The following is a 26,823-nucleotide window of genomic DNA, read 5'->3' on the forward strand; positions in this document are numbered from 1 at the left end:
TAGGTATCGGCCCCTGGAACACCCCAACAAAATGGAATAGCTGAAAGAAGAAACAGATCCATCATGGATTGTGCAAGAACTTTAATGATTGAAAAGAGCATTGCTATCAAATACTAGAAGGAAGCTATTAGCACTGTAGTTTATACCTTGAACCGAGTATAGCTAAAGAAAGACTCATTCAAAACCCCTTATGAGTTATGGTATGACTATAAACCTAATATAAGTTACCTTAAAGTATTTGTAAGTAAATGTTACATTTTGAAAGAATTTAGAAAAAGAAAATTTGATGTGAAAGGTGATGAAGGTATATTCTTTGGATACTCATGCAAAAGTAAGGCATATAGATCTTTGAACTTGTCTACTCACAAAGTCATAGAAAGTGCACATGTGAAAGTTGAGTTTTCAGAAAGGACCGAAGAAGAAAGAAAAAGGGAACCAAAAGATTTTAAAAGGTTTGTCTTCAGTGAACCTGATACAGTACCAATTACATCAGAGAATCAGGAAACTTCTACTCTCGAGTCATCTATAACTAAGTTATAGGAAGTTCAAATCGAACCACAACAAACCATGTTAAATTTAGTGTCTACTAAGCAAGTGTCTACTGAGAAAGTATCCATCAAGCTAGAACAGACAGAACCTGAAGTTGAAATGCAAGAAGATAATAATGAAATCCATTCAAAAGGCAAGGAACCTATATTAGCTAAGTATGTCAGGAGATATCATTCAGCAGATCAGATCATTGGAGATAAATATGAAGGAACCATGACAAGAAATAAGTTGAAAGGTACTTGTTTACTTGCTAATTTTGAACCTAGAATGTCAAAGGTGCATTGGAAATGATAGTTGGATTGAGGCTAGGAATGAAGAGATAGAGAAAATAGAGAAAAACAAGACATGGACTCTTGTACCTAGGCCTAAAGATAAAAATGTGATTGGAACCAAGTGGGTATTCAGAAACAAGTTGGATGAAGATGGTAAGGTATCAATAAACAAAGATAGACTAGTATGCAAAGGATATGCTCAAGAAGAAGGAATAGACTATGGAGAAAATTTTGCTCCTGTTGCAAGATTGGAAGGAGTTAGAACCCTACTAGCATATGTTGCTCACAAAGGATTCAAACTTTATCAGATGGATGTCAAGTTAGCATTCCTCAATGGTATACTAGATGAAGAGGTTTACATTGAACAACCTAAAGGTTTTGTTGATCCAGATAAGAAGAACATGGTCTGCAAATTACACAAGGCATTGTATGGTTAGAAGCAAGCCCCTAGAGCATGGTATGAAAGATTGCACAACTATCTTATTTAGATTGGTTTTCGAAGAACTAATGATAACAGTAGCTTGTATATTAAGGAAGGACTAGATAATAAGATTGTCTTGGTAGAAATATTTGTAGATGATACTATTCTCACAGGGAATGATGATCTGTGCAAAGAATTCTCAGAACAAATGAATAAGGAATTTGAAATGTCTATGTTTGGTGAGATCAAATTCTTTGTTGGTCTTCAAATTCAACAGAATAAAAATGGTATCTATATTACTCAACCAAAATACATCAAGGAGATATTGAAAAAGTTTGGAATGGAAGATTGTAAACTAGATGGGACTCCTATGTGTACCGGATTAAAACTTACTAAGGAAGATGAATCAAAAGAAGTAGATCAAACATTGTAGAGATATATGATTGGAAAGTTGCAGTATGTAGCTCATACTAGGCCAGATATTGCCCTTGCAGTTGGTATTGTAGCAAGATTTTTAGAAAAATCAAGAGAAAATCACATGATGGCAATCAAAAGAATAATAAGATATTTGAAAGGAACTAAAGAGTATGGTTTATGGTATAAGTTTGGAGGAAATTTGGATTTGAAAGTGTTTACTGATGCTGATTGGGTAGGAAACCTTGATGACAAAAAAGTACAAGTGGAGGTGCATTCTTTCTTGGAAAGAGGTTGGTTTATTGGACAAGCAAAAAGAAAAATTGTACATCTCAATCTACAGCAGAGGAAGAGTATGTTGTTGTAGCAGTAAACTATTCTAATATTGTTTGGTTTAAACAGTTGTTGGAAGGCATGAAGATGGAAATCAAAGAACCAGTTGTTATGTTCTGTGATAATACAAGTGCAATCAACATATCTAAGAATCCAATGATGCATTCCAAAACCAAGCACATTGCAAGAAAATATCATTTTGTCAGAGAATTGGTGCAAAATAAGGAGATTAGATTGGAATATGTTCATACAAAGGAACAAATTGCTGACATATTCACAAAACCATTACCTAAGGATGCATTCTTATATCTAAGAGGTAAGTTAGGGGTCACTCCCCTATCAGAAGTTCACTAAAATAAAGTTTTAGTGGTGCATCAACTCATACCAGATTGAAGATCTATCAGTTGATGCAGCATAACCAGGAAATATTGCATATGAATTAGTACTAAAGGTACACAAAAATTCATTTGAGTTGAGTTGTCTTTGGCATGTGTTGTCAAAGAGGGAGAGTTTTACCATCATATCTCTCTGAAATTTGTTCAAAATATAAAGAGTTTTCTATGTAATTCCTTCACAGAGGGAGATTACTGTAAGAGGGAGAGTTTTCTATCTTAGAGGGAGTATTTTTATATTGACATGTTGTGTTGCCATATAAGAGAAAAATTTGTTTTCAAATTTCATTTCTGCTATGACATGTTGTGTTGCCATCAATGCCAAAGAGGGAGATTGTTGGATACAATTGTTAATTGTGTATTATCTTTGATGTTACAAAAATGTCATATCAGCCATCAGATAGAGTCTATCAAGCTCAGATGGTTAGCAAAGCAATTTACAATGTCTACCGAATGTTCATGAACATTACACAATAAGTTAGCCTTTACCGAGCTCACTCGGGCATCAAAGGATCTTGTAGCAGAAAGTTAATGTTAACTGAGCTCCCAAGGTTAACAAAGGGAAAGTCAATTTTACCGAGTTCAATGTCTACCGAGTTCACTCAGTCATTGAAGAGAAAGCTAGCTTTTATCGAGCTCACTTGGTAAGTGAAAGAAGGTTAGCTTTTATTGAGCTCACTCGGTAAGTGAAGGAAGGTCAGTGTTTATCAAGTTAACTTGATCTCTGAAAGAAGTTGCAAGGTTTGCAGTGTTTACTAAGCTTCACTTGGTTAACACTGGGGAAACCATTCTGGAGCAGTGGTCATCAAGCTAGGTCAAGCAGCGAAGAATTTTATTTTTCTAAAGAATTAAGTTTAATTGTTTTGTGCAGTTGACTGATTTAATGTTTTTCAGTTGTTGTAACTTGTAATTGAGCCGACTTGACAATCTTTAAGGTATATATGAAAGGTCAAGATGTGAATTCATAAGATGTAAGAGTGTGGATGAATAAGAGTGTGAATGTGTGGATATGGAATGAGTGAATATTGAATATATGTGCGAATGTTGAAGAAGGATTAGATATGCTTATGGAGTTGCAAAGTTGTATTCAATTAGTGAGGATCTAGTGAAGTAGAACAGAGATCTGTATTCAACGAACATAAGTTGCATATATTTAAGATCACTTCATTGTTTCTTTCTAATCATTGTAACACTGATTCAAAACCTCTTAACAAAGTTGGTTTGACAGCCATTTTGTAAATCCTCTAACAAGGTGACAATTTAGTTGAATTGTCTTAAAGACCTCTAACAAGGCCACTTCTAACAGTGTGATTAAATCCTTTAATAGGGTCACACCTAACAGTGTGTTTTGTAACCTTTAATAGGCTTGGCTCCTAACAGTGCTCACTTCAGAAGAGTGAAAATTGGTAACTAGTTACTTGGTGGTTTTTCCCAAATTGGGTTTCCACATTAAATCTAGTGTCTCTTGTGTTCATGTTATTTCTTTATGCATGCATGTTAATCACTTTAAATGCTCAATAAGTTAACAAAACATCTATCAAGTTTTAGCATTCATTTGTGTGGTTACCGAGTATCAGTAGCAACTATATTTTAAGACATCTTAGGATCTGTGGATTTATTTTTGTGGTAATTGATTCACCCCTCCCCTCTTAGTTACTCCATCTCTATTTTCCAACAGGGGTTTTTCTAAGTGATTCAAGGTTTGGTATTTAGATCTGAGGTTCGTGACCTAGCCTACAAGTTTGATAGTGATTGATCTAGTTGACAGGATAGAGGACATGACAAAGGAAAGAAGAAAATAATACTAGATTACTTGTTTGTGCAGTGGGCTCATCTTATAGTTGAAATTGCATGTTTGGGAAGTGGGCTCTTCTTGCATACATTATACCACAACTCTAAATAAGGTTGAAATATCCTAACAAGGATTCAAAGTCTCCTAATAGGGACCCATTTTAATAAATATTATAACAAAATCCTAAAAATTTCTATGTTATAATAAAGAATATTTATATTATTACATCATCTCATGGGCATCATTCCCACCGGAGTTTTCCCTCTGATCAAGGGTTTCCCTAGTCAATATATCTAGTATATTTGTTTATGTGCATCTTTGTATGGTTGTTATTTAATTTGTTTGAATGGTTAAGTTTGTTTAAAGAAGATAAGTGTTTTAATTGTTGGATAACCAATTCCTCTTCCCCCCTCCTCGCCAAGTTATCTTGGTGGACTATTGTTTCTAACAATTGGTATTAGAGCATCATGTCCTTGAAGAAAATGTTTAACAACTTTGGGAGATCCATGGAGAACATGTTTAGAAAAGATATTCTAAAGTTTGATGGAACAAAATATGATAGTTGGAAGGAAAAGATGAAGATACATTTTTTATGTATGGGTTTGGGATGCTAGATCTTGACAAAATCAGAAAAGAAAATAATTGAAGAAAAGGATTTGGAAACTTGCACTGAGGTAGAAATAGATGTTTTCATGTGTGACATGAGATTTAGAGAAGTGCTATTAACTGTACTTCCTAAAATTGAGTAAAATCAAGTAAAATCACTTGCTACTTCACATTTGATTTGGAAAGCTTTGGAAAATAGTTTTGAAGGTGATGATCACTATAAGAAATTGAAGCTACAAAATTAGTTTTGTTCATTTCAAGATTCTAAGATGATGGAAGATGAATCTGTAAGAATATATATAGGTAGGAATGTATATATAAAAAATTATTGTAGGTATTAAAGCTCAAGGAGAAACAAAAAGTGATGATGAAGTTATATGGAAGATATTGAAAACTCTAACACCACCATTCAAGCCACCATTTCAGATGATACAATTATTAATATCATGTACCAAGGATTTGTTGACATATCAGTCAAGTTTTCTATTAGTGAAAAATACTTATTCATATTCTGTATGGCTACCAAGCTCATTGAATATTCTATAGTGTTTGTCATTTAATTTAGTAGCCACCAAGCTTTACAGTTGCTATCGAGTATTCTAGACCAATTCAGTGGTTACGAAGTGAATCCAGTTAGTGTGAAGTCTAGAAGTTCAACCCAAGCACTTCAATGGTTACTGAGCTAATAGTTCATGAAATGTGGAGTTAGTGTTTACCAAGTATAGTCATGATAAACAAGTAATTCAGTTTATGCCGAGTTACATAGTATCTATCAAGTCACTAGTGTAGACCAAGTTTAAGACTACTTTGAGGTGATCAGTATGGACCTTGCTTCTACTTCTACCAAGTGCATGAGGATGTCGAGTAATGATAGTGGGAATTGAGTATCAAAAATTCACCAAGTCAATCTTTAGAACTCGAGTATCTTCATATGGGCCAACTTTGTAATATTGGTGTTAACTTGTATGATGGATGGCTTTTTAATTATATAAATTGGATTGGTATATGTAATGTATTGTATCATATCCAAGGGTGTGGAATACATGAAGAAAAGTGTGTAATAATGTGAATGTGAACAAGCAGTAGATAAAGAGTGTATTGTAAGGCCATATTAGTAAAGAACAGGGACATATCCATCATAGGAAAGTTATTAGTACTTCAAGGAATCTTTATCAACAATTCAATTCTAATTCAGAGATCTACTATTTCAACCTAATAGATGAACCAATCTAAATTCATAAACAAGGTAGACTTAATAGTCTTTCTTAAATCTCTTTGCTGAGTGCATACTTCATTGTGTGTTTGTAAATACTCTAACAAGGTGGACCTACAAGTCCTAATTGTTTATAATAGGAAAGATCATCATAAGTGATCAATGCAAGCCTTAAAAAGCCAACTTTATGCTATAGTATTGAAGTTTTGTGGGTATCATCCCCACCCCAGTTTTACTTTCTATTTGAAACATTTTTAGGTCACCAAATCAGTGTGTTCAAGTGTTATGAATGTTTTATGTTTTTCAATTTCTCATCTGTGCAATTTGATTAGATATGATGAACTAAATGATAATTGGTAGATAGCTATTAAGTGCTAAAATTGATAAAGTTTTAGAGGTTATTAATTCACCCCTCTCCTCTCAATAACCTAGCATAGTCTTGAAAATTTTCAACAATTGGTATCGATGCTTTGTGGTTCTTAGGAAAAAATTTCACAGCTTGAGCAAAGGTCAAAGGATAATGGAGATATTTAGACTTGACAAAGCTATTGACAATGAAAAGCTGGATCTAGCAATGGCCATTTCCAAACTCAAGAAAGCAAAAGAGCATCTTTCCCAACCTCTAAAAACAAGGAAGGAACTTTCAAATCAAATGAATGATCATCAGTATATTAAAGAAATAATTGAAGATTTTTTCTCTCCAAGAAGCCTAGATGAAGAAAATGATGTAATAAAAGAACTCCTAGAAAAGAATGGATCCCTACAAGAAGAGGTAAGGAAATTGAAAAGAGAACAAGAAATTTAGTCAATAAGATTATGTGAAATCTTTGAATAGAGAAACAAGATAAAAGAAGAAATGGATGGAAGGAACAATGAAATTCAAAATCAATTCCTTTAGCAAGTAGACTTTATTGATCAACTCTCCAATGCAAATGAATAAATCATGAGCTTAAGATTTGAAAATTAAAAGATAAGAAATGATCTAAATTCTAAAAAACAAATCAATGAAAGATTGAGGAATGACCTGAATTTTGAAAAGAAACTCAATGAAAGGATAATGAGATCCCAAGTAGACATGAATCAATTAAATAAGTTCAATGAGTAGAATCTGAATAGGCCAAAGGGTAAACAAAGAATTGGATGGAAAGATGAAGGTGAATCCTCCAAACAAGGTACCCAGAAGAATAAAAAACCTACTTGAAATCATTGTGGTAAGATAGGTCATACATCAAATAAATTTTGGAGTAATGGAAAAGCAAAATTTAATGGAAAATGCTACAATTGTAGTCAGCATGGTTGCAGGGCTAATGAATGCAAAGAGAAACCAAATTTTGAGGGCATCACAAATGCAAGAAACAAGGTCACAAGGCATTAGAATGCATAACTAAGGTATTTAATCCAGCAGAGAAAATTGTGAAAGTAATATTCTGTTGGGACTACAATACTTGGTGTAGATGTCATTACTATGGAGAGTTTGGACACATTGGCATGAATTGTGTTAAACATCACATGAGAAGAAAAGATACCACCATAAGATGTTTCACCTATATTGAACTTGGTCATCTAGCCAAGAATTGCATGAATATAGGAAAAATTGAAGATGAAAAGAAGGAAAAAGTAGATAACATTAAAAAGAAGATGAGGCAGTAGTGGATTCCTAAATCTACTGAGGATGCTAGTCCAAGTAATGATGGTCATGTCACTCAAGAAGTGGGTGACTCCACGATTTCCAACTAAGTTTTCAAGGAAGAACTAGAATTGCATTATCAAGATCACATCCAAATAGTTCCAATTGAAAGGAAACAAATCCAAATCTATATTCAAGATACAATTTGGATATTAAGAGAGATTGGTATCAGTTATCACTGAGTTATCTTCTATATCAAGCAAGGTCAGGTTAGTGACTCCACTGAGTAAAGTCGGGAGCAACAAGGATATATTTGGTTACTGAGTCATGAAGCCTTTACCAAGTAATCCAAAAAAATAGTGGATGAAAGTCTATCAAGCATGATGTCAACTCTACTACCTTTGTATCAAGTATTAATGGAAAAGTTTTAATAAAAGGCAAGAAATTGAATTCATTACTCATTATAAAATATAAGTACTATTTTGGAAAAGAGAATTACATTGCAATCAAGCAACTTCAAGTGAATTTGCAACAAGGTTACCAAGGTTTTCATAGCTTCCTAAGTAACCATGGCATCAAGAAGCAAAAGAGCAAGGAAAGGGTTTGAGATGTTGGTCTAAGGAGTTCAGTGGAAAGTGCCAGACTTCAAATTTGTGCCCATGATTGCAAAAACCCTCGACCCTTGCAGAGCTCAATTGTAGATTCCTCCTAAGGTACTCCTAATCAATGATATTTGTACTCACTTTAAATGTTCTATTTAGGAAATAGGAACCCTAGAAATATATTATGCCCTAGGTGAATTGTGTGTTAATGGAATTCTCAAACTAGAGCATAAATATTTGGAAGACAAAGGTCTGACCCACATTCTCCACATGCCCCAAGGTTTTTAAATCAAGTAGATTAGACACGTCCTAAGCTAGGTACATAATGGTTAGTTAAGGCTTGAATAACTAGTTGCAATCACAAAGAAAATGATTCATCACATTACTAGCCATCCCACACTTACCAAGGATAAAACTACAAAAACCCTAGGTTGGGTGGAACTAGAAAAGAAAACCCTAGTTAAGTGGGGTAGTAGAGACATGAAAATTAGTAGTGTAGTAGATGTAGAGTTAAAATTTGGAATTCATGTGATAGCTCAGAAGATATATAGTTTGAGCCATGTCAACAGTGTGTCATGTGAATCTGTTGACTTAGCTTACAAATTTGTGAAGAACAATTTGTCTTATGGCTTGGCAAATCTATTATTAAAGCAATTCAACAAGAATATGGAAAGTAATAGGACTTCCAACAACAACCCCTGTAAATATGGTTCTTTGTTGACTTTTTTGTTCTTCTATGTTCATAAATTATTCCCTTCCAAAGTCATGGTAGTATGGAGAAAAGATGTGCCTGTGTTGTATCAAATTATTGAATACATTTCTAAAATTGGTGAGAACTATGTTAGCATTATGGATAATTACTTTGATGTTTTCAAGGAGAAAATGAATAATAGGTTCAAGATACCTAGGAAGCTAGTTGAAGATTACATAGATGATGTTTGTTTCATGGTAGATAGTGATAGAGTCTACATTCAAGAAATAAAACTCAGAGTTATATGGGTAAAGCCTCTTCCTTATGGGGTAAATATTGATGAAACTAAGGAAATTATTGAAGCCCTAGTTAATGAACCTATTGATCCAAAGGTCCCATACTTTGGAACATATGATGAAGCTAAGGCAAGGATAGAGCTAGAAATAAGGCTCCCACGGGTAGTTAACAAAGGAAAGAGGAGGATAGCCAAACTAAAATCTAGTACACCTCTTATGTTAACAAAGGGAAAAGGTCAAGATGTAGAAGAAGCAAAGGGTGAGGATGAGTCTAAAGAGGAAGAAGAGCCTGTGAAGAAGAAAGCCAAGGTGGTCATCACCAAGCCACCTAATTAATCACTTAATACATCCACTACAACTTCACAAGAAGGACAAGGAAGAAGGTAGATAAGGAAGGTGGTGATGTTATATTTAGCTATCCTCCACCTATATTCTAGGATAGACTCAAGGTATTGAGAGAAGGATCTAGTGTAACTAACTTCAAGGCTCTTAGATATGAGACTAGAATAGAGGCATAGTAGAAATAGATTGAAGATCTGGTCATGAACAAAATGGGCCAATGGAAATAATCCCCTGATTAGCTGGCATCATAGATTCTTGGAGTTTTACTAGAGAAAATCAATGTAAGATGGGAGAATAGAAAATAGACTGTCAAATATATTTATGCACAAACATTAAAATAGTTGGTACCTACCTAGACAGATGTTGAGGTGAACAAGTCATTGAAGCATAATCAAAATAAGATGACACTAAAATTCAATACTTGTTTAGTTCTAATGAAGGGAATAGAATATGTTGTGAAGAATGCCACACACACTTGGGGAAATGTGTATCATATTCACAAGCCAAGTGATCAACTTGTGGAAATAAAAGATGATGATGATGATGATAGTGACAAGGATGCAAAAGATGATGAAGAATCAACATGATTTGTCACAGTTGATTATCAAGTACTCATGAAAGAAGATGAAGAAGATAGAGAGGTAGAAGCTACTGAAGAAGCAAAGGAAGATGATGAGGAGACCAACCTAGTTAAGATAGCTGTGACAATCATTGCCTCACTTCCTCACTATCCAACTAAATCAATAGCCACATCAAGCTTAGAGACAACTTTAGCAAGTTTAATTGTGACAAAAATAGATACATCAAATGTCGTATCAATCTTCACTCCCTCATAGCTTAGTACATCATTGATAGAAGTGACTAACACTTCATCTACCAAGCTGCAACATCCCTCTTCTTCAACTATCGAGTTAACATCATCAACAATGGATGTAATATCTTCTACAATTTTTTGTTCTTTAGCAGTAAGTACTACAATTTTGGATTCTACAATTTTGTCTACTTCATTTTTGGATACTTTAGTGAGTACTTTAGTTTTGGATTCAACAAGTATTCCTATTAGTATTTCATCAATTGGTACTATAGCAATTTTCACTACAAGTCCTACTATCTCAACTATTGTTTCCATCCTAGATATAAAGGCATTAAGTCAAAGATAGTTGAACCTAAGGCTAAACCAAGTACTAGATTTTTGAGTAAAGGAAAAGAGATAGAGGATGACATAGATTTTGATGAGGAGATAGAAATTCCCAAATGGGATATTCATAATCTATCTATAGGCTAAATGCATGAGTTTGGTGAAATTCTTTAGAAAAAGACAAGGCAACAAAAACTAAGAGAAGAAAGAGATAGAGAGTACAAAATTATAGATGATGCCAAGAATATTTTGCCTAAGGCTATAGGTATTGAGGCTCATACTTCTCAACTTATTTTGTTACAATTAGCAAAGGTAGTCTAAAATTTTAATGAGGACACTAGGGGTCAACATAAGCTAATCTAGAAAGTAGAAAATAAATTTGATAATAAAGTGCTTGAGCACATTGCTCAACAAATTTCTATCCATCAAGTTGAGCTTTCTTTAGTTTTGACCAATCTTGAAACCTCTTGCACCAATGTGACATGAATTTTTGGATAGTTGTGTGATGTTACCAAGTTTACAAAGGAGATAAAGAGCAAACTAACAAAGATTAATGAGGATCTGAAAGCCAGTGCACAACAGTTGCAACTTAACTCTAGTTCAAGCTTTGCACATCATATGAAGATCAAATTTTTGTTATATATGTAGGTAGAGTTGTTGAGAGAAGAATCATGGATCCAGTCTACATTGATAGATATTAAGAATATGATCCTTCCTATTATGGATTTAATGCAAAAACATATTGTCTATTCAAAATCCTTGATCCATGATAGCAACTTCTCCATTGTAGATCACATGATATAGCTATCTATAGAAGTGCAAGTTGGTCTACATACATGCATTATTTTTCAAGATAATTGGGATAAAAAATTGTCACTTATTCTTAAGGTACATTTAGATTTTTTATCTCATCTTGGTGTCTCAATGTAAATAAGTTTTGAATAAATCTTTGGCATTATTGTCAAAAAGGGGGAGAGATTATGTATAGTGAGACACTATGTATATTGTATGGGGGAGAATCATGCAAAGAGAGAGAGTGTATATAGCAGAAGAGAGTTTGTAGATATAGTAAAACATATATACTTACAAAGATAAATTTTGAAAAATCTCAAAAATAGTATATCCCACCGCGGTACATGGTGATGTATATAAGCTTTTACTGATAAGTGTTTTTGTCACTAATGCCAAAGGGGGAGATTGTTGACATATTGGTCAAGTTTGTTAATAATGACAACACTTATTTAGATTCTATATGGCTACCAAGCTCAATTAATAGTCTATAGTGTTTTCCATGTAATTCAATAACCATCGAGCTTTATAGTTGCTACCAAGTCTGGTAGACTAATTTAGTGGCTACCAAGTGAATTTAGTTAGCATGAAGTCTAGTAGTTCAACTTGAGCACTTCAATGATTATCAAGCATTGCAATTTCTACTAAGCTAGTAGTTCATGAAATGCGAAGTCAATGTTTACTAAGTATAGCCATGGTAAACAAGTAATTTAGTTTATGTTGAGTTACACCATATCTACTGAGTCACCAATGCAGACCATGTTCAAGACTACATTGAGGTGATTAGTATGGACTAAGCTTCTACTTCTACCAAGTGCATGAAATTTCCAAGTAATTATAGTGGGTGCCAAGTATCAAACCTTCACCAAGTCAGTCTTCAGAACCCGAGTGTCTTCACATGGGTCAACTTTGTAATATTGGTGTTAACTTGTATGATGGTGACTTTGTAATTATGTAAATTGGATAGGTATATATGTAATCTATTGTATCATATCCAAGGGTGTGGAATACATGAAGAAAAGTGTGTCAAAATGTGAATATGAACAAGTAGTAGGTAAAGAGTATATTGTAATGCCATATCAATAAAGGAGCAGTATAGACATATCCATCGTAGAAAGGTGATTAATACTTCAAGGAATCTCTATCAGCAATTTAGTTGTAAGTTAAAGATCTACTATTTCATCCTAATAGGTGAACCAGTCTAAATCCTTTAACAAGATACACTTAACAATCTTTCTTAAATATATTTACCAAGTGCATACTTCATTGTGTGTTTGTAAATCCTCTAAAAAGGTGGACCTAATAGTCCTAATTGCTCTTAATAGGGAAAATCATCAGAAGTGATCAATGTAAGCCTTAATAGGCCAACTTTATGCTGTAGTATTGAAGTTTTGTGGGTATCATCCCCACCCTAGTTTTACTTTCTATTTGGAAAGTTTCTAGGTGACCAAATCGGTGTGTTCAAGTGTTATGAATATTTTGTGTTTTTAGTTTCTCATGCATACAATTTGATTAGATATGATGAACTAAATGATAATTGGTAGATATCTATTAAGTGTTGAAATTGATAAAGCTTTAGAGGTTACTAATTCAACCCTCCCCTCTCAATAACCTAGCATAGTATTGAATATTTCCAACATGATTTCACAAAGGAAACATTGCTTGGAAGACTTGAAGTAGTTGTGAATGAACTGAGATAGTCTAGAGAATTTACCAAAATAGAGACAAAATTTAGTGCCTTAAGTATTCGACCTAACTTATCAAGGAGCAAAAATTCCAGAGGAAATTTTTCTAGTAGCAACAAATCTGAAGAAGATAGAAAGATTGATGAAGTAGTACTCCTTCTATTAAGAACACAAAAAGGAGGTAAGAAAATCTTTAGGTGTTGGACTTGTGATGAATATGGTCATTATGCAACTAAGTATCCTAAAAGGGAGAAAAAGTATACGGGAAATCATAAGCCTAGAAAAGATAGAGATTGTTTCTATGCAAATGAAGATTATGATTCTAATGAAAAAGCATTGAGTGTTAGTGATGATGAAATTGGATTTGTGGTAATTAAAGAAGAACTTCCATAGAAAGTAGCTTTAGTATCACAGGTTGAGAAGAACAAGTTTGTTCATAGCATATGACTAGTGACATGAACAAGTTTGTTAACTTCAAAAGTCAGAATGGAGAAATTGTCAGAGTTGGAAATAATGCAACATGTTAAGTAATAGGTATTGGATCTATAACTCTTCATGGTAAAATTAATACTAAGGATGTATACTTTTTTGATGCTTTAAAGCATAATTTTTTGAGTGTTGGAGAACTAGTTGACAAAGATTATCAATTGAAATTCATAGAAAAGACATGCATGATCAGAGATAAAGATGGAAAGGTAATTGGAATGGGAACTAGACCTAGAGGTAGTGCATTTCAGTTGAATCCCACTGAAATGACATGTTTGGTTGCATTTATTAAAGAGAAATCTGAGGCATTGGATAAGTTCAAGATATTCAAGAATAGAGTTGAGAATGAATATGGTATGAAGATTAAATGTTTAAGATTAGATACAGGAGGATAATTTACTTCAAATGAGTTTAACATGTTTTGTGAAGAAAATAGTATTAAAAGATAACTATTAGCTTCGAGGACCCCTAAATAGAATGACATTGCAGAGAGAATGAACAAGTCTATTATAGAAGCTATAAGAGCTAATTTGGCAAAGAATGATGTATTCAAGACATTTTGTACAGGAGCTATGAATACAATAGTCTACATGAATAGAGTGCAAGTTAGGAAGGACAAAAACAAGACACTTTATGAACTATGGTTTGGCCACCCACCTATAGTTAAGTATTTTAGAATGTTTGGAAGTAAGTGTTATATAAAGAGAGATGATGGTATTGGTAAGTTCGATGCTAGAAGTGATGATGGTATGTTTCTTGGTTATTTATTAAAAGGAAAGGCTTATAGATGTTATAATCAGAGAACTAATACTATTATGGAAAGTACAAATGTGAGAATCGATGAAAAGTTTAGAATACAAGAGAGAATAGTTAATTGCAATTCAGATGATGATGTTACTAAGCCAAGAAATGATGAGATATTTCTTGAGATTAATAGTGACTTACAAAATAAGGAGAACCTAGGTAGGAGCAAAGCTTGTAACCTTTAGTCAAATAAAGAGTTGTGATAGAAACTCCTACTTTAGGAAAGAATGTGACAAAGAATTACCCATCTAAATAGATCATTAGAAGCAAAGAAAAAGGTGTGATGAAAAGAAGAAGAGCGAATGAAGAACTATGCTTGATATCTCAAGTTGATCCAAAAAATGCATATGAAGCATGTAAAGATGACTATTGGAAACAAGCTATGAAAGTTGAATTAGATTAGATAGAAAAGAATTGAACATGGGAATTGGTCCCTAGACTAGAAGACAATAATGTGATAGGAACCAAATGGGTATTTAGGAACAAGATGAATGAACAAGGAGTAGTTGTAAGAAACAAAGCATGACTAGTATGCAAAGCTTCTAATAACAAGAAGGAATAGATTATGAGGAGACTCATCCTCCAGTGGCTAGAATAGAAACAATAAGACTATTTTTTGTTAGCTTAAAGAATAAATTTAACAATTGAGTGCCAATACACTCAACCAAGGTGAAGAGTAAGTGTCGAGTAAGATGAAGTGCCAAGCTATATCAAGTGCCGAGTAATAGTAGGTACCGAGTGTAACAAGTGTCGAGTGTAACAAGTGCTAAGTGTATCAAGTGTCAAGTGTCAAAAAGTGCCAAGAGTAACAAGTGTTGAGTGTTAATAGGTGCTGAGTGATATAGTTTTGTTTAGGTGTAGAGCATCAGCAATGCTTCAGGAGTTGAGTAACATAGAATATCAGCATAAAAGTTTAAAATTGCACAAACTATGATGCAAACAGTTTTTGTAGCTGACATAAGGAAAATTTCAAAGGATTTAATGATGAGATCGAATATTTTATTTTTCCTATGAAATCTACATGTAGCCAATAAGAAAAATGATAAAGGCATGCAACCAATCAGTAAAAGACAAGTATTGAGCGAGAAATTGAGATTCAATATGGATCATAGATCCATATCTAACCCTAAGTCTTTGAAGTCATTATAAGGAAGATGAAATTTCATTGTAAATATATATGAGTCAATATACAAGGGTTCACAAGGAAAACTATTTTCAAAAGTGAGGGTTATCAGATCACAAAAGGATCAAGATCAGAGAAACTGGAAAAGGTGCCTGCATTCAGCAATCAAGGATTGTAATCTATCAGGTTCGTTAGACCTAATACTTTATAGCAATTGTATTAGAATGAAAATCATATGGTTATAGGTTAGCTTAACAACTATTTTTTAGATCCTTTAATTAGGTGATTAAAATCCTTTAACAAGGTGACACTTCATGTTAAGTGTTTGTAAAGCCTTTAACTAGGTCACTATTGATACAATGTAAAAAGCCTTTAACAGGGTAGACCATCAGAAGTGGTTGAAAAATATTGCTACAGTAATTTTTGTGGGTACCATCCCCACCCTAGTTTTACCTTCTTGTTCCTGGAGGGTTTCTAGGTTACCAATTTCCAGTGTTATGAGTTTTTGATGCATGTGTTTAGTTTCATATTTGTTTGATGTATTTTCATGCATGCAATTTACTCACTGTTAAAATTTTTATTGGCTAAAGTATGATACTTATGATTCACCCCCCTCCCCTCATAAGTACTCTTTCCATATTTGAATATTCTAACAATTGGTATTAGAGCTAATCCAGGTTCACACAAAGAAAAGCCTAACAGCTTGGAGGAAAAGATCTAAAGATGGAAGCTTTCAAACTTGGAAAGATCATTGAAAATCAGGTGATAGATGAGCAACTTGCTCTACATAGCTTGGAGGAATTTAGAAACAAGTTGAGAAATTCATTGAAAAAAAGGAAGGATCTAGCCATAGCCAAAAATGAGACAAACTACAAAGAGATTGATACCACCAACATATTTTCCAACGGAGACACTAAAGAGTTTGATGCAGCAATAGCAGAACTGATGGAGAAAAAAAAAGCTCAAATAGAGGAGATAAGATCTCTCAATATGGAACATGAATCATAGGCCATAATTATATGTGAAATTACTGAACAAAAGAAAAGAGCAGTTGATGATAAGGTTATGATGGAAAATGACAAAAGAAATCTTGCAAATAGACTTGAAGAAAAATGTACTCAACTGAAAAGGATCTCAAACATGCAGATGGATACACTTGCTCAAATGATGAACCTTCATCATGAACTCAATGTGAAAGATATTGAGATATCTACTTTGAAGATGCAGAATGAACAAATGCAAAATGAATTGAACAGAGAAAGAGAGGTGGCAGAGAACCTCAACAAGTCAAGTGAAGCCATCAAATATTTTGAGCAATTACTAAAATCTCGAAGATCAATCCATGATACATTAGGACTTGGATACAACAGCACTAAAGTTGGAGAATCATCAAAGAGTGCAGAACAAATAAGTGATAAAGGTAAAGATGATAAACCTATGTTTCATTTCTGTGGAAAGAAAGGACATACATCTAATGTATGTAGAAGCAAGAATTCCCATCAGCATGATAAACCCAAAAGTATAAACCATTGTCATAAATGCAAGAAGCAAGGTCATCAAGCATATAAATGCAGAACCAAAACTACTAAGACATCAAGATTTGATGGACATTGTTATAATTGCAAAAAGTATGGTCATAGAGCTTTTGAATGTAGATCAAAGCCTATGTGGACATTAAATCAACTAGCAAAAACATCAAATCATGAATTTTGGGATTACAACACCAGGTACAGTTGTCACTATTGTCAATAATATGGACATATACCACAAAACTACATAAGAACACATTTTAGAGGGAACTACAAAAGATGGTTGAGCCAAACTACATGTTTCAATTGCTTAAAAATTGGTCATGTCAGTAGCAATTGCCCAACAATGTCAAAGGCATCAAGTTCTGAGTTCAGCAATGGAAAGGCAAAGATAGATGTTGGACATATCAGAAGTGAAATGAATAAGACATGGAAGAAGAAAGATTAGTATAACACATCAAGTGTAGAGATCACTTCACCTAATAGGTCAAGTGATCATACTTCATCAAATTAAGCAAGAATAAGTGTGTGGGATTGATAAACCAAGTTACATCATAAATCAGTCCCAAGACATAGAAGAACTGCAAAGAAAAAATCAACATAAGCAAAGATGCCAAGTCAAAACTGAGAACTTTGCAAGATCTGTCAAAGTTTTCTTCAGGTGCCGAGTTGCTAATAGCGACCGAGTTGATAGTTGATGTCAAGTTGTGAAATATCAATAGGAGCCAAGCAAAGTGAAACACAATGGGAGCCAAGTCATGTTGAAACCTTTCAGGTGCTGAGTAGAAAGTTGGCAGGGCACTAAGCATTAATTACTCTATTTTGAAGGGTACATAAATCTAATTTTCGATCATTTTCCCACCATTCAAACAAGAAGAAAAGCTGAGAAGAGCGAAGAAGATCAAGATCAGCTTAGAAGCCATTTGTGAAGATTTCAACAGCGATTCAAGACAAGTTTCATCGATTTGAGGTATTTTACTTAAGTGCCAAGCTATGTAGAACTTATAAACTTGTTTAAATCGTAAACCCTAGTTTGGAAAACAATGGCATCTAGGTCAGGAATCACTAAGTGTAGAGAGAGTCATGAGATATAGTTGGTCAGCAATGAAGTTAAACAACCTAAATTTAAGCCCATTCCAGAAGTAGCATATAAGAATGATCCTGCAGGTGCATTATCATTTATTTTGGATAAAGTTGTTATGGTCCAAGATGTTCGCAGATGTTATAACTGCAAAATTGGAGCCATAGGAGATTTAGAAATCTATAATGCATATGACAAACTATGTGAGAACAAAAGACTGAAAGATGAGTTCTCAATAATAGAAAGAAAAGGATTAACCAAAACCCTAGCATTTTCGATTGTTTTCAAAACTGAATGGGTACAGATAGTTTTGAGCAGAATACACGATGAAGTTTTTTGGTTAGACTCAAGGCCAGTAAAATTCACCAAGAAAACTGTTCATAGGGTTATTGGTATTCCAACCCTAGATCGGCCAAAGACCCTGCGAAGTGACAAAAGGGAAGTAATAGAGAAAAATATAGGTGCTAAATGGAACAATAGAGGAATGACTATCGACACAATCACAGATCCCCTACTAGATTTTGCTATGGGAATCATTTCACACAAATTCTATCAATCAAGCAAGTTAAATAGTGTACCTTGTATAGCAGTTGATGTTGCATACAAGATAATAAAAAAGGATCACACTTATGATCTAGCAGAGCTCATGTTTCAACAGATTAATGAAAATCTAGGAGCTATAAGGAAGAGCAAGGTAGCTCAATGCAAATTTGGATCAGTGTTGATGTGCATGTTTTCTCTATCTGATGAAAGAATTCCCTTCTATGGGCAAGGTAAGATGGAGTCCAGACAAAACAATTGTTGAACAAATCAATGGATACATTGAATAGATGGGTGAAAATTTTGATGTCCAAATGACTAGTTACTTTGAGGACTTCAAAAATTCCATGAAACAAAGAATGAGGATTCTAGTCTCATTGACTGAGAAATATGAAAAGGACATTTTTTTTCTTGTAGATATAGATTATACCTACATACAACTAGTTATACCTAGAGTAAGATGGCTTAGGCCACTAGGTTATGAACTTGATATTGATCAAGCTTCTGCAACAATAACAACCCTACTTGTAGAAGAAGCTGATAAAAATGCAAAAACTTTTGGAACCTATGATGTTGTCAAATCAAGGGTGATAACAAATTTGAAGATTGCTTCTGCAATAAAGAAGAAAGAAAAAATGGTAAGGCAAATCAAGAGAAAATTTGGGGTTGAAGAAGAAGAAACAATAGAAGAGGAAGGAGAAGACATTGAAGAAGAGGGAGATAAACTTCAAGGTCTGACTCAAGGGTTAGGAGAAGATAAAGAGGAAAGTGCTAAGGAAGAAGAAGTTGAGGAAGCACCAGTTAAAAGAAAGGCCAGAACTCCTCATGCTCCTCAATCCGAGGGGAAGAAAGCAGCTGCTCCTGCACCAAAGAGACCTACCACAAGGGCTGCAGCACAAAAAGCCTAAGAGGAGGCAAAAGGAAAGAAGAAAGACTCAAAGAAGACTACTTCTGAGTCCAAGAAAAGAAAATTTATTCCCCAGTCTGAAATAGATGATGAGAAGACAGAATCAGAGGACAACAATCAATTTCAAGTGGTAAGACACAAACCTCAGACTGATGTTGACAAATTATGTTCAAAAATTAGGAATGATGATTTGAAAGGTTTAAAGAACCTGAATTTTTATAAGCTCACCAAAGAAGAGCAAAATAAAATAGATGAATCTATGTATGCTATGATGGCTAAATATAAGCACACACCTATAGAATTAGATGAATCTATGCCAAAATAATTGTATAAAATTGTAGAGGATAAATGGCATTTTTGTTTACAAATGGAAAAAGAGATAAGGGAGTCAACATTAGCCAAATTGTTGCTAGGTTTGACTAAAGATCAAGTAACAAATGTAGTAAAAAGGCATAATAATATATTCACTCCCAAGCATAGAGCATTCAACATATTGCAGAATAAAATTGAAGAGGTAGTTACTAAATCCACAAGATTGTGGAAAATAGTTTACAAGAAAATAGAAGATGTATATAATGAAGAATATGAGGCAGAGGCAAGTGCCAAGAGAAGGGAAAAGAAGATGTCAGGAACCAAAGAAAAAGAGAAGGAACAAGTGGAGAAGAATAGTAAAGAAGAAAAGGAAGAAAAAGCACATACAGAGGAGAAAGAGGAAGAGAAAGATACAGCTGAGCCACAAGATCAAAGTATGCAAAATACACAGGTATCTCCTCCTAGTCCTCGTCATGCCACCATCAAACCTGCAGATATTATAAAAATAAAAGATGTTACAGACACTTCAAATCCAAACATCAATCCATTAACTATAGAGGATTTAGAAATCCTTGACCAATCATCACTAGTAGCAAAATTAAGTTCAAATCCTGTATTGCTCAGTGTTGATGAATTACAAAATCCATAATTTAAAATAGAGATAGTCAAGGTAAAAGCACAAGTGCCACTTTCAACCATACAAACTACTGGTATTCTATTTCTTCCACCACCACCTCTACCAAGTGTAGTCACTTATACACTTCAAATGCCGAGTACAATAGTAGGGGAAATAAAAGAAACATCTAAACAACCAACAAGTTCAACTCCACCTAGCAGTCATAAAAGGGATACTTAAGCTAAAGAAAAAGATGAGACAAAGAAGAAGGAGGAGACTGCAATACAAACACTAGTTGCATTACCAAAATCTGGTACTCCAACATAGACTCTTCAACAGTCGAGCAGAAATGGGTTACAGCTACAAATCTGGACACCAGGCTTGAGCTCATCAAAAGTAGTCAAGTAACTTCACTATGGAGTTCCTAAGCTTGATGAAGAAATAAAGATCCCATATTATGAATCTAGCACTCTTACTGAAGAAAAGATCAATGAAATTTAGAGTGCATTGGACAGAAGAAGGAGACAAGAAGCACTAAGAAAAGAACACAAGCATAAGCTTACCTTGAATGAAATCAAAGACATATTCATAGAAGCTTTTTGCTTACAGTCTCCAGATGAGTCAAGACCAATTATAGAGCAACTATCTAATATAGTTGACCAAGTGACTAATGAAGACCAGGAAACAAATGCCAGATTGCTTGAATGGTCAGAAAGGAACTTCCAAGGCAAGGTAAATAGTAAAATATCTGATGATATAGCACTGTCACAAGAAGAAATGGCAAAGAAAATCAAAATAGTTAAAATTGTACTAGGAAACATCTTTTCCCTGTACAACAAGTTGTGTGATTTTTCCACATTCACACAAGACACTAGCTAGAAAATACTGAGCTTGCAAAACAATCTGAAGATTTCTAGCATGCAACTGCCCACAAATCCAGCTCCGAGTGAGAAGCATTTTGCCCAATCGCTTCACACACAAAGAGAGTTAGCTATCTTAGTAGCAGAGGATGCAACCACAAAAGCTAAATTGATGCAAATTCAATCATCAATAAATCCTCATTTGGAACTACTTCACAAGGAGCAGATAAATGCAAAGACAGTCCTCAAGAAAGATCCCAATTTTTCTTCATCTGTTGGACTTGTACACCTAGCAGTAGAGATTTCCATCCAACATAAGACATTGGATGTCACACTAGCAAATTGGGATGCAGCTTTGAAGGTACTCCTTGAAGTAAATAGTACATTTTTGGCCAAGTATGGCATTTCTTTGTAAGACCCTTGACATAAAGTGTCAAAAAGGGGGAGAATAAGTATGGGGGAGTGATAAGAAGTGATTAAGTATGGGGGAGTTAAGTACAGGAATGAAATAATATGAAATGATAAGTATGATAAAAGGGGGAGATAGAAAATTTTGGGAGCAAATTTTGAGATATCAAATTTTGAATAGGACAGAACTCACTGAGTGTACATACAAGATCAATGAATAAGGAGTCACAAGGATCTTAGTTAAGTGTTTTTGCCACTCATGTCAAAGGGGGAGATTGTTAGCTTAAAGAATAAATTTGACAACTGAGTGTCAATACACTCAACTAAAATAAGGAGTAAGTGCCAAGTAAGATGAAGTGACAAGCTATATCAAGTGCCAAGTAACAGTAGGTGCCGAGTGTAACAAGTGTCGAGTGTAACAAGTGTCGAGTGTAACAAGTGTTGAGTGTCAACAAGTGCCGAGAGTAACAAGTGCCAAGTGTTAATAGGTGTCAAGTGATACAATTTTGTTTAGGTGCCGAGCTATCCAGGAAACAACATGTGCCGATCATTAGCAATGCTTCAGGAGTCGAGTAACACAAAATATCAGCATAAAAGTTTGAAATTGCACAAACTATGATGCAAACAGTTTTTGCAGCCGATATAAGGAAAATCTCGAAAGATTTAATGATGAGATTGGATCTTTTATTTTTCCTATGAAATCTACATGCAGCCAATAATAAAAATGATAAAGGCATGCAACCAATCAGTAAAAGACAAGTATTGAGTAGAAAATTGAGATTCAATATGGATCGTAGATCCATATCTAACCCTAAGTCTTTGAAGTCTTTATAAGGAAGATGAAATTTCATTATAAAGATATATGAGTGGACATACAAGGGTGCACAAGGAAAACTATTTTAAAAAGTGAGGGTTATCATATCACAAAAAGATCAAGATCAGAGAAAGCGAAAAAGGTGCCTACATTCAGTAATCAAGGATTGTAATCTATCAGGTTCATTATACCTAATATTTTCTAGAAATTGTATTAGAATGAAAATCCTATGGTGATAGGTTAGCTTAACATCTATTTTGTAGATCCTTTAATTAGGTGATTAAAATCCTTTAACAAAGTGACACTTCATGTTAAGTGTTTGTAAAGCCTTTAACCAGGTCACTATTGATACAGTGTAAAGCCTTTAATAGGGCAGGCCTTTAACAGGGCAAACCATCAGAAGTGGTTGAACAATATTGCTATAGTAATTTTTGTGGGTACCATCCCCACCCCAATTTTACCTTCTTGTTCCTGGAGGGTTTTTGGGTTACCAATTTCCAGTGTTATGAGTTGTTGATGCATGTGTTTAGTTTCTTATTTTTTTGATGTATTTTCATGCATGCAATTTACTCACTATTAAAAGTTTTATTGGCTAAAGTATGATACTTATGATTCACCCCCCCTCCCCACCCCCCCCCCATATTTGAATATTCCAACATTTTTAGCCCATGCAACACAAAGAAATACAAAGTATATTAGATGGTTGTCAAGTCAACATTTTTGAATGGAGAACTTGAAGAAGACATATACATTGAGTAGCGTAAAGGATATCCTTTGATAGATGACAAGGATATTATATGAAAACTAAGGATAGCATTATACGGATTGAAGAAAGCATCTAGAACCTAGTATGCAAGGTTAGAAAAGCACTTAACAAAGCTCAAATATAAAAAAGGTATGGCAGATAGCAATCTATATTGGAAGGAAACTAATGATGGTTAGATGATTTTGGTAATATTTGTTGATAGTATTATATTTGGAGGCAATAATGAAGAAAGAAAGAAGTTTGTAGAAGAAATAAAATATTTGAAAATGATATAAGAAATAAAATATTTCCTGGGATTGTAGATAGTACAGAATAAAGAAGGAATCTTTATTTCTTAGAGTAAGAACTTGAAAGACTTTCTGAAAATTTTTGGTTTTGAAACATGTAAACCTATTGGAACACCTATGGTAACTAACCAAAAGTTATCTACCAAGGATGAGACACCTACTATTGAAAAAAAAAAGTATAGATCTATGATTAGAGGATTATAGTATCTAATTCACACTATGCCAGATATAGCAAATGCAATTGGAATTGTTGCAATATTCCAAGCTAATCCTAGAGAAGCACAATATGCAGTAGTGAAAAGGATATTTAGATATCTAAAAGGAACTTCAAAATTTGGATTATGGTATGTTACATCTAATGATTTTACTCTAAGTGCTTATACTAATGTAGATTCGACTGACAATATGGATGAAAGAAAGAGCACTAGTGGAGAAGCCTCCTTTCTTGTAGGAAGATTGGTTTCTTGGTTAAGAAAGAAGTAGCATTATACATATCAAAGTACAATAGAAGCAAAGTATGTTGCAGTAGAAAATAATTGCAATCAAGTTATTTGGATGAAAAAGATGCTAAAAGATATAAAGATAGAAATAAGTGAACCTATTGGTATACATTGTGATAACACAAGCATGGTAAACATGTCTAAGAATCTAGTGTTTCATTCAAATACTAAGCATATTTCTATTAGGTATCACATGTTGAGAGAAAAAAGTTGTAGAAAAAGAAATTAGATTGGAGTATGTAAGCACAAAAGAGAAGATTGTAGATATATTCACTAAGCCTCTTCCCAAAGAGACCTTTGAGTATTTGTGAGGTATTCTTGGGGTTTGTAGGTGCACTTTTAGTACACCATTTTAAAAACTTTTAAAGTTGCCTCATGTAAAGAATTTCCCAAAATTGTTCCCAGTATGCTTAACAAAGTTTTCATGAAGGATTGAATTGTTTCTGAGTCCATATATGCAAATGTGGAAGCAAATGGAAGTCAAAGTTCATTTTTCTGCCATGGAGAAGCACTTCTTGAATTTTTTGCAATAGAGTAGTCAACTTGGGATTATCCACCAAAACGAAAAATGCGTAGCAGAAAATTCATTTTCGCTATGACTTTCGTAGTCATTTTCAAATTTTCCATGGGAGAAGCAAATATTTTATTTTTCAGCAAAAGGAAAAATGCATAGTGAAAAAATTAGTTTTTGCTACGACTTTCGTAGGCAAAGTCCAATTTTCCACATGAGGAGAGAAAAGGAAAATCTCAATCCATAATGAAGGTATATGGGGTCTAGCATCAAGATCACTCCAGAAAAATAATTTGTGAATAAATCTACATCAAAATTGTGCCCACTACATGGAAATGGAAAATTGAAAATTGGATGTGCTTTTTGCACTCAATAATGGAATTTCCACCAAGCATCAAATCCATAATAGAGAGATGGAAAAGAGCTTTTAATTGATTAAACAAGTAATGATAATCTCACAATGATTTATTGATTGAAGATTTGAACATCAATGTGGCATTAAATGTGAAATAAAAAATTCATTTTCCACAACACCTTTTGCAGTCAAAGTTCAAATTTCCACAAAAGGGAGAAGACAAAAATCAGATTTCCACTATAAGCATTCCAAAGAATTTCTCCCAAATTTTAGTAGAGAATTAACATTGTAAGCATGGAAGATAACATTCTTGTAGATTGAAGACATATGGATTATAAAGCATTGAAAGAAGAGTGGCCAAAATTTTTATCTTATCAATTTTGATTTTTCAACAATCATATAGACCAACATTCAGTAGCTCATATATTTTGACTCAGTGATTATTTTTTCAGTCGCTTTGGTCAGAATTGTAGTGCCTACCCTTAGTTCGCATTTTTTCTATCATTGTCAAACTCTTTTAGGGATGATGATTAGTTAGATGATTTATTATCATATGTGTTTTCTTATGGATACTTACCCCATACTTGCATGTGTATGGTGTGCGTGTTTGTTTTCTTTCTGTATGGCATTTCTGATGTGGTTAAGGAAGGGAGTTGTAGTCACCTGCTAGTCAGGATCTACATGATGCACCACTTCTTGCCATTGCCTATTTGGATTAGTATATATATTGTGCTTGTACATATGTGGGTTTTATGTAGGTTGTAGGTATTGGGTATTGACTTCCCTGAATTGCCAAGATGAGCATACCCTATTGCATTATCCCAATGGTAAGAGAGGGGAGATAAAATTCTCAAGTCCAAATCGCAAACCTTTAAGCCATTTGTCCTAATTGAAAATGAGGACAAGTATCTGAGTTGAGTACCCTCCAAATACGTCAAATAATGTAATTCATGATATTAACCCTTTTGGTTTTATTTTGCATGTGTTTTGCTATGATGGGTTTTTGTATTTTACTTTATGAGTCTTTAGTGTATTTTCTATTAATTAAGCCTAATTAAAAGATTTAATTAATGGTTTAATTTAATGAAAAATTAATATGATATTTATTTTATTTTATTAATTGGGAAATTAATTAAATAAAGAGAATTAAATTTGAAGATAAAAGTTATAAGTTTAAATTTAGAACGTGATAATATTTATTAATTTAATAAGAATATATTTAGAGCTCATTTTTATTTTATCAATTAAGTTTCGAAAATAAATTTAAAAGTGGAAAAGATATTAAAATTATTAAAAGATTCTAGATCATATGATGCATGCATGTGATTAAAATATATTAAGATAAAAAAATTCTTTTGGATTTGTTAATTTTGATGATCATAATGATGTTGTTGAAAGATCTTAATTGTGGGGCTAGCTGGCCGACAACTTGCCTCCAACTACTTTGGTAATGTGTGGTGACTTCAATATGGTTTAGTTGGCCTCTAATAAAGATTGTATTTTACCTTTTCATTGGATAGCTAGGGAAAGGGAAGCCTGGTACTACATACACAATAAATTGGGCCTTTTTATCCCAATACTAACTACTGCCAACATAGTGGAGTTTGGGACACTTGGTCCAACTTTTGAGCTAGCTTTGACTGCATTTTGAAATGTCTTGATGGTGCCATGATTACAACACAATCTTTTTTCTCCTTTTATGAGGATCAATATTTAGCTATTGTTTTATTGCCAGATGCCATGTTATCTAACCACTATACCA

This window comes from Cupressus sempervirens, chromosome 4 (genome assembly GCF_028749045.1).
Source record: "Cupressus sempervirens isolate cs-2001-9-10 chromosome 4, ASM2874904v1, whole genome shotgun sequence".
NCBI lineage: Eukaryota > Viridiplantae > Streptophyta > Pinopsida > Cupressales > Cupressaceae > Cupressus > Cupressus sempervirens.